The 12,436-nt window shown below is 33.7% G+C and overlaps 1 protein-coding gene across 1 annotated transcript in view; it reads right to left on the bottom strand.

Annotated features, from left to right (window-relative positions):
- Window positions 1-12,436, bottom strand: part of LOC131624345 (plastidic glucose transporter 4-like) — a 72,529-nt gene that overhangs the window by 28,834 nt on the left and 31,259 nt on the right. The window lies entirely within an intron of this gene.

Raw genomic sequence — 12,436 nt, 5'->3', positions numbered from 1 at the left:
TAGTAGTATATATTATATAGAGTGAGATGAAGGAGGTTGAGATTATCATGGAAAATTATAGTTTGTTATGGACAGTTGGCTTCATGCCTTTGTACGAGTTTTTCTCTGGGGGCATTAGGATATTCATCCTCTTGCATTTACTTTTCTTTTTCAGAAATAATACACTATTTTTATATTTGTGCGTTTTAAATCCATTTTTTCTTTATTTTGTATTTTTACATTAATTTCTATATCTCGAATTCGGGTTCCTAATACATTCCAATAAAATGAATTAAAAAATGGAGTTAGTTGAGTAATGCAAATAGGATGTTCTTGTGTATAAGAGATTGCAATGATATAAGAATCCAATGTTTGATTCTTAAAACTCACATTCATCTTTGTAGAAAACAGCTGACAATTTTGAGTGGTTTTAGAAAAATTAAGAAGCAATTCATTTATCACTATCCCAAGTTTAGAAGTGAACAAGAGTTGATCACTTATGAAGTGAGGCTGGATCTTGTGAGTTAATATTAACTATTGATTTTAACTGTTGAGTGGGGTACTGAATCTTGTGAGTTAATATTAACTATTGATTTTAATTGTTGAGTGGAGTACTCGAGTTTGCAATGTCTTGATTGAATAAACAACACTGCATTGAAGTTCTTGGCATCTTTGTTTGAAAATAATGGTGATTGAAGTAAATTCTCTTACTCGCATTAATTCACTCAATTGACTAATATACTTCAACGATAAAGTTTATGTAGAGTAATATGTGTTGTTGACTTAACTAGGTTTTGGAAATGCATTTTTGAACATTTTAAAAATATATTTTTGAAATAAATTTAGTCATAAAATTGGAGTGTGACTAAAAAACAAATGAGCTATGTGTGCATGAGATGCGTCCGGAGATGCTTTTCTGAATTCTAAAAGTGTTTTTGTTTTTGTTTTTCAAAGGTGGGGAAGCAATTCTTAGATTGTGTTAAGCAATTTCTTAATATTATTACAGTTGCTTCAGAGCTAATACTCAATGCTTTTTTAGCTAGAACTCTAGCAGATCCTACCTCAAAACTCTTGTGTACGAATCGTCTAATATTTTTAGATTTGCAAATTGCAAACGGGAATAGTGTTAGGAAATAACCTCCATAATTTTCCTCCTCCATGAACTCAAAAATAGGCACTAGCAGAAACGTGGAAAATAAAAGCGCAATGACACAAAAGAATTTTAGCATGGAAAACCTTCTCAATGTGAGAAAGGAAAAACCATGGGACCCTTAGGCCTCTTAAAACTTTCACTATAATGATAATGAAAATACAACAACTTCACCCTTAGGAGGAACTTTACAATGTATCTCTCAATTTGTAAGAAACACTCTCACAAATTGACTCACTATTTCTCTCACAAGAAAACTCTCTAAGAAACAACTTTCTCTCTTGAGCAAGGCTCTATGTCTCTTGCTTCTAGTTTCTCTTGTGTTTTTATATGTGTTTTGAATGCTTGCTCTTGGTCCTATTTATAGGAGAAGCAAGCCAAAAGGGTCTTACATGCATGATGACACTTGTTACTTATTTGCCTTTTATGCAAAACACCAAGTGTTCTTTGCAAGACATGCAACATAGCAAGTGTCCTTTGCAACACATGCACCATAACAAGTGTACATCATACTTGTCTTTACATGCAAACTTCTATTTTTTCAAATGTGTGTTGGCTATGTGGCAATGGTTGGACCCCACATTTCTTCCCATCTAGCCATGGGGAATGACCTTGATTAGTTTGGGGTTGCTGCCAATCCAGCAACATGTTTGCAAAACTCTACATTCTCATTAGCATGAACTTTTTCTACTTTCAATAGTTTACTCTCCAACACATCACGAATTCAGTGATATATCACATCAATATGTTTTGACCTTGAGTGATATGTCGAGTTCTTGCTAAAATGAATTGCGCTCAAACTATCGCAATAGAGAACATAAATTTCTTGATTCTGGCCTAACTCTTGCATGAACTTCTTCATTCACAGGATCTCTTTACAACCTTCAGTGATTTCGATGTATTCAGCTTCTGTGGTACTCAAGGAAATGCACTTTTGTAATCGTGATTACCATGAGACAGCTCCCCTGCACAAGTAAATAAATACCCAAAAGTAGATTTTCTTGAATATACATATCCTGCCATATCTGCATCTGCATACCCAATGAGTAATTGCTTTTCATTTCCAAAGCACAAACACTGCTTAGCAGTTCCTTTTAGATACCTCAATATCCATTTCATAGCATTCCAGTGCTCTTTTCTTGGATTCAACAGGAATCTACTCACAACTCCTACAACATAAGCAATGGCTGGTCTTGTACAAACCATTGCGTACATAAGGCTACCCACAACTGAAGAATAGGGTACCTTGCTCATTTCTTCTTTTTCTTCTTCATTGCTTGGACATTGTGTCTTACTGAGTTTCAAGTGACCAGATAGTGGTACATGCACATGTTTAGCATTATGCATGTTGAACCTCTCAAGAAATTTCTTGATATAATCTTCTTGTGACATCTACAACATTCTTTTAGGACGATCTCGAATGATCTTCATTCCAAGAATCTTCTTTACCGCACCTAACTCTTTCATGGCAAAAGATTTTCTCAATGCCTTCTTCAGAGCAGCTAGCTTTGTTTTGTCTTTCCCAACAATGAGCATATCATTAACATACAACAAAAGTATGATGGGCTCACCATTATCATATTTATTCACAAACACACAGTGGTCTTCAGATGTCTTTTCAAATTTATGTTTGGTCATGAAGAGTTCAAACTTCTTATACCATTGCCTTAGAGCTTTCTTTAACCCATATAGACTTTTCATCAAGCGACACACAAGGTGTTCTTTGCCTGGTTCTACAAATCCTTCGGGTTGCTCCATGTATATTTCTTCCTCTAAATCTCCATATAAGAATGTTGTTTTAACATAAAGTTGCTCTATATTCAAGTCTAGCATTGAAACTATACCAAGGATTGCTCTTATGGATGTCATCTTCACTACTAGCAAGAATATATCTTCGAAATCTATCCCTTTCTTTTGATGACACCCCTTCACGATAATTCATGCTTTGTATATGGGGTTGGGTTGTTCTATTTAGATTTGAGTTTGAACACCCACTTGTTTTTCAAAGCCCTTATTCCATTTGGTAAATTCACCAAGTCATACGTCTGGTTCTCCTTCAATGATTGTAATTCTTCTTGCATGGCTTGCATCCATTTGTTACTGTCATCCATCTCAATGGCTTCCATGAAGCTTTAAGGTTCTCCTTCATCGGTGAGACTTGAGAGTGACATACTCATCTGGGGAATATCTTTTTGATGGTTGTCTTACTCGCATGGATCTTCTTTCTTGAGTTTCTTGGTCCCTCTGATTAGTCTTTATCATTTTCTCTTCCAATATTTCCTGACCTTGTTCTATTTGGTCAGGTTGCTCCACATAATTGGGTTGTATTGTCTGACCAGGTTCAATATTTTGTTGAGGAATCTCCCCCTGAGTTTTGTACTATAATGGTCTTTGGCTTCTTAGATTGAATATCATGGATTATTTTATCTTCATAAAATACCACATCTCTGCTTTAAACAATATTCTTGTTTGCAGAATTCCATAGTCTGAATCCAAGTTCATCTCTGGAGAACCAATGTATATGCACTCCTTCGTCTTAGCATCAAGTTTTTCTCTTTCATCTTTGAGAATATGGATAAATCCCCTACACCTGAATACTCTCAATTGACCGTAAGAGGCTTTCTTTCCATACCATACGACATCCAGTATCTCTCCATTTAATGGCCTTGAAGGAGACAAGTTTATCAAATCCATTGCAGTTCTCACCGTTTCACCCCAAAATGGTTTGGAAAGTTTTGCATGAGAAAGCATGCTTCTGAATTTCTCTGCAATTGTTCTGTTCATCTTTTCTGCTATTCCATTCATTTGGGGAGTGTTTGGAGGTGTCTTATCGTGTCTTATCCCATGAGCTTTAAAGGAGGTGTCTTCTTATGTCTTATCCCATGAGCTTTACAATATGCTTTAAACGGGCCTAGGTATTCACCTCCATTGTCACTTCTTAAGCATTTTAACTTTCTTCCAGATGTTCGTTCTACAGAGGCGTGAAACTCCTTGAAAGCTTGTAGAACTTGATCTTTCTTTTTCAATGGATACACCCACACCTTTCTAGAGTGATCGTCAATGAAGGTAACAAAGTATTGTGCACTACCAAGAGACCTTTAAGATGTGGAGCAAACATCTGAGTGAACAAAATCTAGTATTTTCTTTCGTCTTCTTACATCATATAATCTTTGAAAAGATACTCTGTGTTGTTTTCCTGCTAGACAGTCTTCACAGGATTCAAGTGGTTGTCCTTTGATATTTGAGAGGTGATCTTTAGCAAGAATCTCTATACCTTTATCGCTCATGTGGCCAAGTCGTTTGTGCCATAATTCTTTGGTTGCATCTTGAGAAACATTAGTCTCTACCTTGTTTATCTTTCCTTGCATGATGTACAGGGAGCCTTCCTTTTTGCCACGATCAATTGTCATACTCCATTTGCTAAGTTTCCATCTACCACCACCTAACTGGTTTATCATCCCCAGGTCATGCAAGTTTCCTACTGAGATAAGATTTAGATGCATTTCTGGTACATGTCTTACTTCCTTCAACACGGGCTTATTGTCATTTTCTGTGATCATAGTCACTTCACCAATGCCAACAACCTTGCTTATGACATGATTTCCCATCTTCACCGTACCAAAATTTCCTCTTTGGTATGATGAGAATAGTTCTTCGTGGGGTGTAACATGGAAAGATGCTCCTGTGTCTATTATCCAAGTACAATCATCGAATGCAACATTTAGATCATTTTCATCTCCGATAAGGAAAATATTCTCGTCATTCGATACTACTGTAATTGTTGTTCCATCTTCCTTATTCTTATTTGGGTTTATCGAATCTGGATGGACTGTTCCAACATGTTGATCTCTCTTCAAGAATCTACACTAAGGTCTTCTATGGCCAGGCTTGCCACAATAATAACAATTTAGTCTTGTGCGAGACTTGGATCTAGTTTGTGATCTCCCACGACCTCCTATTTCACGATTCTCACCCCTTCCTCTATTATCAATAATGTTGGCTTCGAACTGGTTGTTGAAGCCTCTTTCCCTCCGTCTTGACTCATTATTTAGAAAGTAATCTGTAATAGAATCCATGACAAGTTTTCTGTCTGGAGCAGAGTTACTAACAGTGACGACTAGAGTATCCCAACTCCCAGGTAGAGAAGTTAGGAGTAGAAGAATTTGTAACTCATCATCTATCTTCATGTCGGATTTTATCAGTTGATTCACAATACCTTTGAAGGTATTCAAATCCTCGATCATATTTTGGCCATCTGAGTACTCCAATTTCACATATTGTCTAACAATGTGAGCTTTGTTTCTCGACATCTTCTTTTGAATCAAGGATTCAACTTTGGTCCATAACTCATACGCATTGGTATAAGTTGATACATTCTCGAATAAACTTCTATCTATGTATTTTCTAATCATGGCAACTGCCTTCCGATTTTGGAGCTCCCACTCTTTATCTTTCTTCTCCGTGGAGTTATCCTTTTCAAAAATTGGCTCATGCAAATCTTTGCAATATAGGTGGTCTTCCATCATCAGCTTCCAATAAGTATAATTATCAGCAGTCAGCTTGAACATATCTCCATCGTAACTGATAAAACCCTCCATCTTGAGAACACGGGAAAGTAGTTCCTTCAACCATGAGTTTTGTAAATAGTGTCGTACACTGGAAAAGTCATTGTAGTTTATGAATAGTGAAACTAGAAAATTCTCAGGAAAGAGAGAAAGGTCAATATTGACACGCTTAAATACCAAGTCTTTCCTTAGCCAGAACTTACTAAGACACACTTTTGCAATACTACAATTTAATTTCAACTATAATATTTCTTTCCTAACATGGAAGATCAAACAATGTTGCAACCACATAGCATACTAAGAACTGTATTATAAGTACAACACCGTGGTATCTCAAAGCTCACACAGTGCTCTGATACCATTGTTGGGAATTAACCTCCATAATTTTCCTCCTCCGTTAGCTCAAAAATAGGCACTAACGGAAATGTGAAAAATAAAAGCGCAATGACACAAAAGAATTTTAGCATAGAAAACCTTCTCAATGTGAGAAAGGAAAAACCACGGGACCCTTAGGACTCTTAAAAATTCCACTATAATGATAATGAGAATACAACAACTTCACTCTTAGGTGGAACTCTCTACAATGCATCTCTCAATTTGTAAGAAACACTCTCACAAATTGACTCACTATTTCTCTCACAAGAAAACTCTCTAAGAAACAACTTTCTCTCTTGAGCAAGGCTCTATGTCTCTTGCTTCTAGTTTCTCTTGTGTTTTTATATGTGTTTTGAATGCTTGCTCTTGGTCCTATTTATAGGAGAAGCAAGCCAAAAGGGTCTTACATGCATGAAGACACTTGTTCTTTTCCTTTCATGTAAAACACCAAGTGTTCTTTGCAAGACATGCAACATAGAAAGTGTCCTTTGCAACACATGCACCATAACAAGTGTACATCATACTTGTCTTCACATGTAACCTTCTATTTTGTCAAATGTGTGTTGGCTATGTGGCAATGGATGGACCCCACAAATAGCGCATGGCCAAAATATATTATGATAGCAACATCACACACATATATATAGTAATCCTACCTAGATTAGCTTTTCTATATATAGACGGTCCTAAGTCTGGGTAAAAGGAGATGGTCGTGTTAGGCTTTCGACAACCAACATAGTCGAATCTCTATGACATGGATCTACTATGAAATAATGTGAATGTTAGGCCGTTGTCTGTAAGCAACGTGATGTACGGATTGAGAACGGTGTCAAAAGAGTGAGGGTTGCTATATCACCGCTTGGATGTAGTGAAAAATAAGTAAGGGTTCCTACATTTTTGTAAATTGGTGTGGGTAAAGAATCTAGTTAATGAGAGGATGATTCGCTTTGGATAATGGAATATTGTCACACTTACTAAAAAATATATGGAAATAGTTCACGTTATAGTTAGGAGGAAGATCAATTTTTTGTGCCTATAAGAAATTAAATAGATAGGTGAAAAAGTGAAAGAATTAGACAACTCGGGATTTAATCTTTGGTACACCAAAAAAATTAAATCAAGAAATAGAGTGGGGATTATTATGGATAAGGAGTGAAAGAAAGATATTGTGGATGTGAAAAGTAGGGGTGTACATGGGTTGGGTAAATCCAAAAAACCCAATAAAACCCATCCAAATCAACCCAAAAAAGTGGGTTGGGCCGGGTTATTGGATGAATACGGTTTTCAAAAATGAAAATCCATTCAAAATAATTGGGTTATGGGTAAACTCACACCCAACCCACATAACCCATGGATTATTGAGTGACTCTTTTTTGTAATTATATAAGTGATAACTTTGATGTTTTTAATTTTGGTTGCTTCAATTTTGACCTTTGAACATATTTAATTTTGTAAGTAATGATTTTAACTTATTTAGGATGCCACACTTTGATTATGTGATGCTAATTCTTGTAAGTTGCAAGTATTTTATGCAATTATATGTATTACAGTAATGTAACTTTGATTTTTGCAAATATGTTTATGAAGAATTTTATCGTGCATTTAGATATTTGTGTTTAAAACAATAGCGGTAATATGTTAAACAATTTATTATGAAAAAAATGTGACACATCATTAATGATTATATAAGAAAGAGAGAAAATTGGGAAGCCCACTACCCAACCCAGTCCAATCCACAAATTTGGGATTTTACCCAAATCGGTCAAATGATATCATGGGTGGTTTATTTTACCTCACCCAAACCAGTATATCATGTATGGGACCAGTATGTCATGTATGGTTGGATTATGGTTTTGACTAAATTCAACCCAAACTGACTCCAATACACCCCTAGTAAAAGAGTAGGAAATATACTCTTAGCATTAAAATTTGTTGTGGAACAAGATACCTTTAATGTTATTAGTGTGTACGCACTTCAGGAATCCCATTAGCCTCTCTCTCTCTCTAAAATTATGTTATTCCCATTTGCTTCATTGTACCTGATCCTTCTTTAGAAGTGATAATTCTCCTTTCCACTAATAATATTATAATAATTACCTCTTTTTTATTGTTACCGTAAAAGTATATTACATTTGGTGCTGTCATTTATACCATGGGAGACACATCCCTATATTAAAGAGCTTCAAAATAACATTCAATGCAACACCGAAGCGATAGATTAAATCTAGTCGGAGATGCAAGCTAACTTTTGATGTGCATAAGTGACCAACGCGGAACAGTTCACCCTGTTACATGAAGCTATTGAATCACTCTTGAAAAACAATCACCTGCAACAGATTTTTCCCATGGTGAGTTGAACTCGAACAATTCATTTCAGGTCAGATCCATGGAACTTGATTTTTCGTGATTTGATGGGGAAAATGTATTGAAACTAGATTTTCAAGGCGGAGCAATTTTTTGATTATCATAATATACCTGATGAGGATCAATTGCTAATTTCATAAGTACACTTAGATCATGATGTGGTACTATGGTATCAAATGAATCAACGTTCACACCCATTTCGTTCATGGCAAGACATTACATCGACCGAACTCAAAATAGTCACATTCAGCTCGATCGGGACTTTTGATTCTAAATGGAAGAAGGTTGACCACATGGCCCGTAAATTAGCTCCCGTCTTCAGCTTGTTGTGAATTACGACAAAATTCAATATTAATTTGTGAGGCAAAGAATAGTAGTAACCAAAATAAATGGTTTATAATAATTATAATCCGTAAATAGATAATATAATAGAATAAGGCGAGAAAAAGACGAAGATTTGTTTACCCAGTTCAATTAAACGATATACTCTGGGGCCTGGGGGAGAGAGCAACTCTCCAATTCACTAACTCAGAAAGTTGTTACAAGATATTACAGATGAGTTACAAGAAAATAGCCTTCAAGATTCTCAAAGAATAAACTCTTTTTTCTACCCAAGTGTTTCCCAACCTCTTCAACTCTCAATATAAGAATCACTCAACCCCAATGTGTTTAGAAGTATTTTCCAATCCCCTTAGATTAGGGGTGCTCAAAACCAAACCAACCCAATAGAAAACCGCAAACCAAACCAAACCAAACCGAAACCGCAAAAAACCGCATTTGGTTCGGATTAGTTTGGGTCATTTTTTAACAAAACCGCACGGTTCGGTTCGGTTTGCGGTTTGTATTTTGTAAACCGAACCAAACCGAATCAAACCGCATTATGTTACAACCTAAATTTTACTTAACTCACATTCAACCCAAAATTAAACCTATTATACATTAGTCTTATGAATACGAACAATTTTCTCATCCTTACACATATAATTTCAGTCCCGATCTTCTCAAATCTCTAATAACATTATTTCACCTTCTTTGCCACATACATCTTCCCTCTTCTTCTATAATCTTTACTCTCCTATATTCTTTCTTTTTCACCTTCTCATTTTTATGTAAATGTTTCGTATTTCAGTTTCATTTTTATCGCACATCTTCTTCTCTAATCTCTCAACACTTTTTCTTTTTCTTTTTCACCTTCACTAATTTTTCGCCTCTTCTATTTTTTTGTTTCATTATAATAATTTTATATTGTTTTATGTTATTATTTTATGTTTAATATTCCACTTTTGTCTAATTTAATTTTTACATATTACATGGAAAATTGTTGTCAAAATATGACGAGTTTTGTTGTTATTTGTGAGTGTATGAATGTCTAAATATAAAATTATGTTGTCGTATATATGTGTATGTATGGCTCAATAAAATATTTGTAAAAAACCGAACCAACCGAACCGAACCAAACCGCATTAGTTTGGTTTGGTTTGGTTCGGATTTTTTTTAAAAGTCAACCGAACCAAACCAAACTGCACTATTTTTTCTCTTGCGGTTCGGATGATTTTTTTCGTCAAAACCGCCCAATACGCACCGCGAGCACCCCTACCTTAGATAACTCCAAAGGTTTCCCAAAAACCTATGCCTTTCTAAATTTTTCCTTTGAATTCCTTAAATCCTTATTCTCCATTGTTGCTATAAGCTCTAAGATTGTCACAATATAATAACAGAAGATATATATATATATATATATATATATATATATATATATATATATATATATATATATATATATATATATATATATATATATTTTATAATAGCCAAAATCCAACAAATCCATAACAAATCCCAAAAAATATCTCCTTAATTGTTAGAATAAAATATATTATTATAATATTATAATATCTCTTAGACTGTTATAAATACATATCTTATAATATCTTTGTGACTATTATAAATATATATATCTTATAATATCTTTTAAAATATTATAAATATCATTTTATATTAACTTATAGGGTTAAAGGCCTTTTACCCCCCTGCCATATAGGCGTGTTTTGATTTTCCCCCCTTAATTTTTTTTTTGTAACAGACCTCACAAAATATATTACCATCATTAAAGATCCTGTTCCATTTTTTTGTGCAAAAAATACCTACGTGGACAATAAACAAACGTTGACTGTGCATATGCTGCACACGTGGCATTTATTTTATTTTTTATTTTTCTTATAATTCCACGTGGAATTTCGGAATTTTTTTTATTTTTTTTTAATTTTTTTTAAAATTTGTATATTTAATATTTCTTTTTATTATATATATATATATATATTTATTTAATATAAATGACATATAAATAGATATAAATAGATGATGTGTAAAATAGAATTTGATGGTATATATATATATATATATATATATATATATATATATATATATATATATATATAATAAAGTAAAAGGAAAAATCAAAATTTTATTGTTGTATTATCTTTTATTAAATCAACTAGTTATGTATTTGTACTATCTTTAATTAAATCAACTACTCATGTATTTGTCTTGTAATGAAACTGTCTTAATGATCCATATTGTCAGTCTGTATTTTGGACAGTCAAATACGCATGCTTTCGTCTAGTCACGTCAAGTCAGGCATTGATCAGTGTGCTTGTATTTATCATTCAATTTAGACGTGCTTGTAAACAGTACGCAATAATACTCTTTTTCTACCCAAAACTATTATAAATTAGGGGTTCCTAAGGTTGAATGCATACCCATAAACACAAACCCCATACACCAAACACAAACACAATAATGAAAGCTCGCATTAGGCCAGACGGATCACACCGGAAATCAGAGTCCCCACCACCAAAGAAACGTCTCGACTATGAACCAGATTACCCCAGAAGGAGCGGGCATGTCATATACTCTGCAGTGAAACCTCCCATGCCGGTAATGTTTTGGAATATCAATTCCATGGCCCAACTGAAGAGGACTCTCCTGAGGTTTTTGGAAGGGGAGTACGAACGCGGCGAAGAGATAAGAAGTATCAAGAGGCTTAAAAAAACATAGTTTTTTATTTAAAAAAATATAAAAGAAACACATATAAGTATTGTTATATTTTACACATCAAAAGAAATATATGTACCATCAAATTGTTATATATATATATATATATATATATATATATATATATATATATATAGACACACACAAACAATCAAATTCTATTTTACACATCATCTATTTATATATCATTTAATTTAAGTATTGTTATATTAAATAATATATATAAAATAAAAAGAAAAATTAAATATACAAATTTTAAAAAATTAAATAAAAAAATTAAAATTTAAAAAAATTAAAAAATATATAAAAAAACGTTAAAAAAAAATTTTAAAAAATTACAAAATTCCACGTGGAATTATAAAAAAATAAAATAAATGTCACGTGTGCAGCGTATGCACAATCAGCATTTTTTTATCGTCCACCTATGCATATTTTAAACAAAAAAAATAGAACAGGGTCTTTAATGATGGTAATATATTTTGGGAGGTCTGTTACAAAAAAAATTTTAAGGGGGGAAAATCAAAACACGCCTATATGACAGGGGGGTAAAAGACCTTTAACCCTAATTTATATGATCTCCAAATTAATATGAAATATTATAACATTAATGAATGGATCATTCTCAAACTAGACTATCTTTTGACTTTTTGATTTATGGAAATCTCAAAACATGTTTTCTTTCTTTTCATCAACGAAGCTTCTACGACATACTTCAACACAACTCATGGTTGCTGAACTCAAGCTTCCCTTCTTTGTCAATGGATGGTGAGTGACACTCGGTTTTCACAATTTTGCGATTGTCACCATATGGTATAAGGGTTTGCATTGTATATTCCAGATCTTCAAGAGGGGTGTACTCGGTGATTTTAAATTCTCTTAATGGTGTATTGCTGGTAAAGTTAACATTTCCAACATGCCAAATGATTTTCATATGACATTTGCTGTTTTG

This window comes from Vicia villosa, unplaced genomic scaffold, assembly GCF_029867415.1.
Source record: "Vicia villosa cultivar HV-30 ecotype Madison, WI unplaced genomic scaffold, Vvil1.0 ctg.000114F_1_1, whole genome shotgun sequence".
NCBI lineage: Eukaryota > Viridiplantae > Streptophyta > Magnoliopsida > Fabales > Fabaceae > Vicia > Vicia villosa.
Note: the sequence above shows the minus strand (reverse complement) of the source record. Positions and strands in the feature narration are given on the sequence as shown.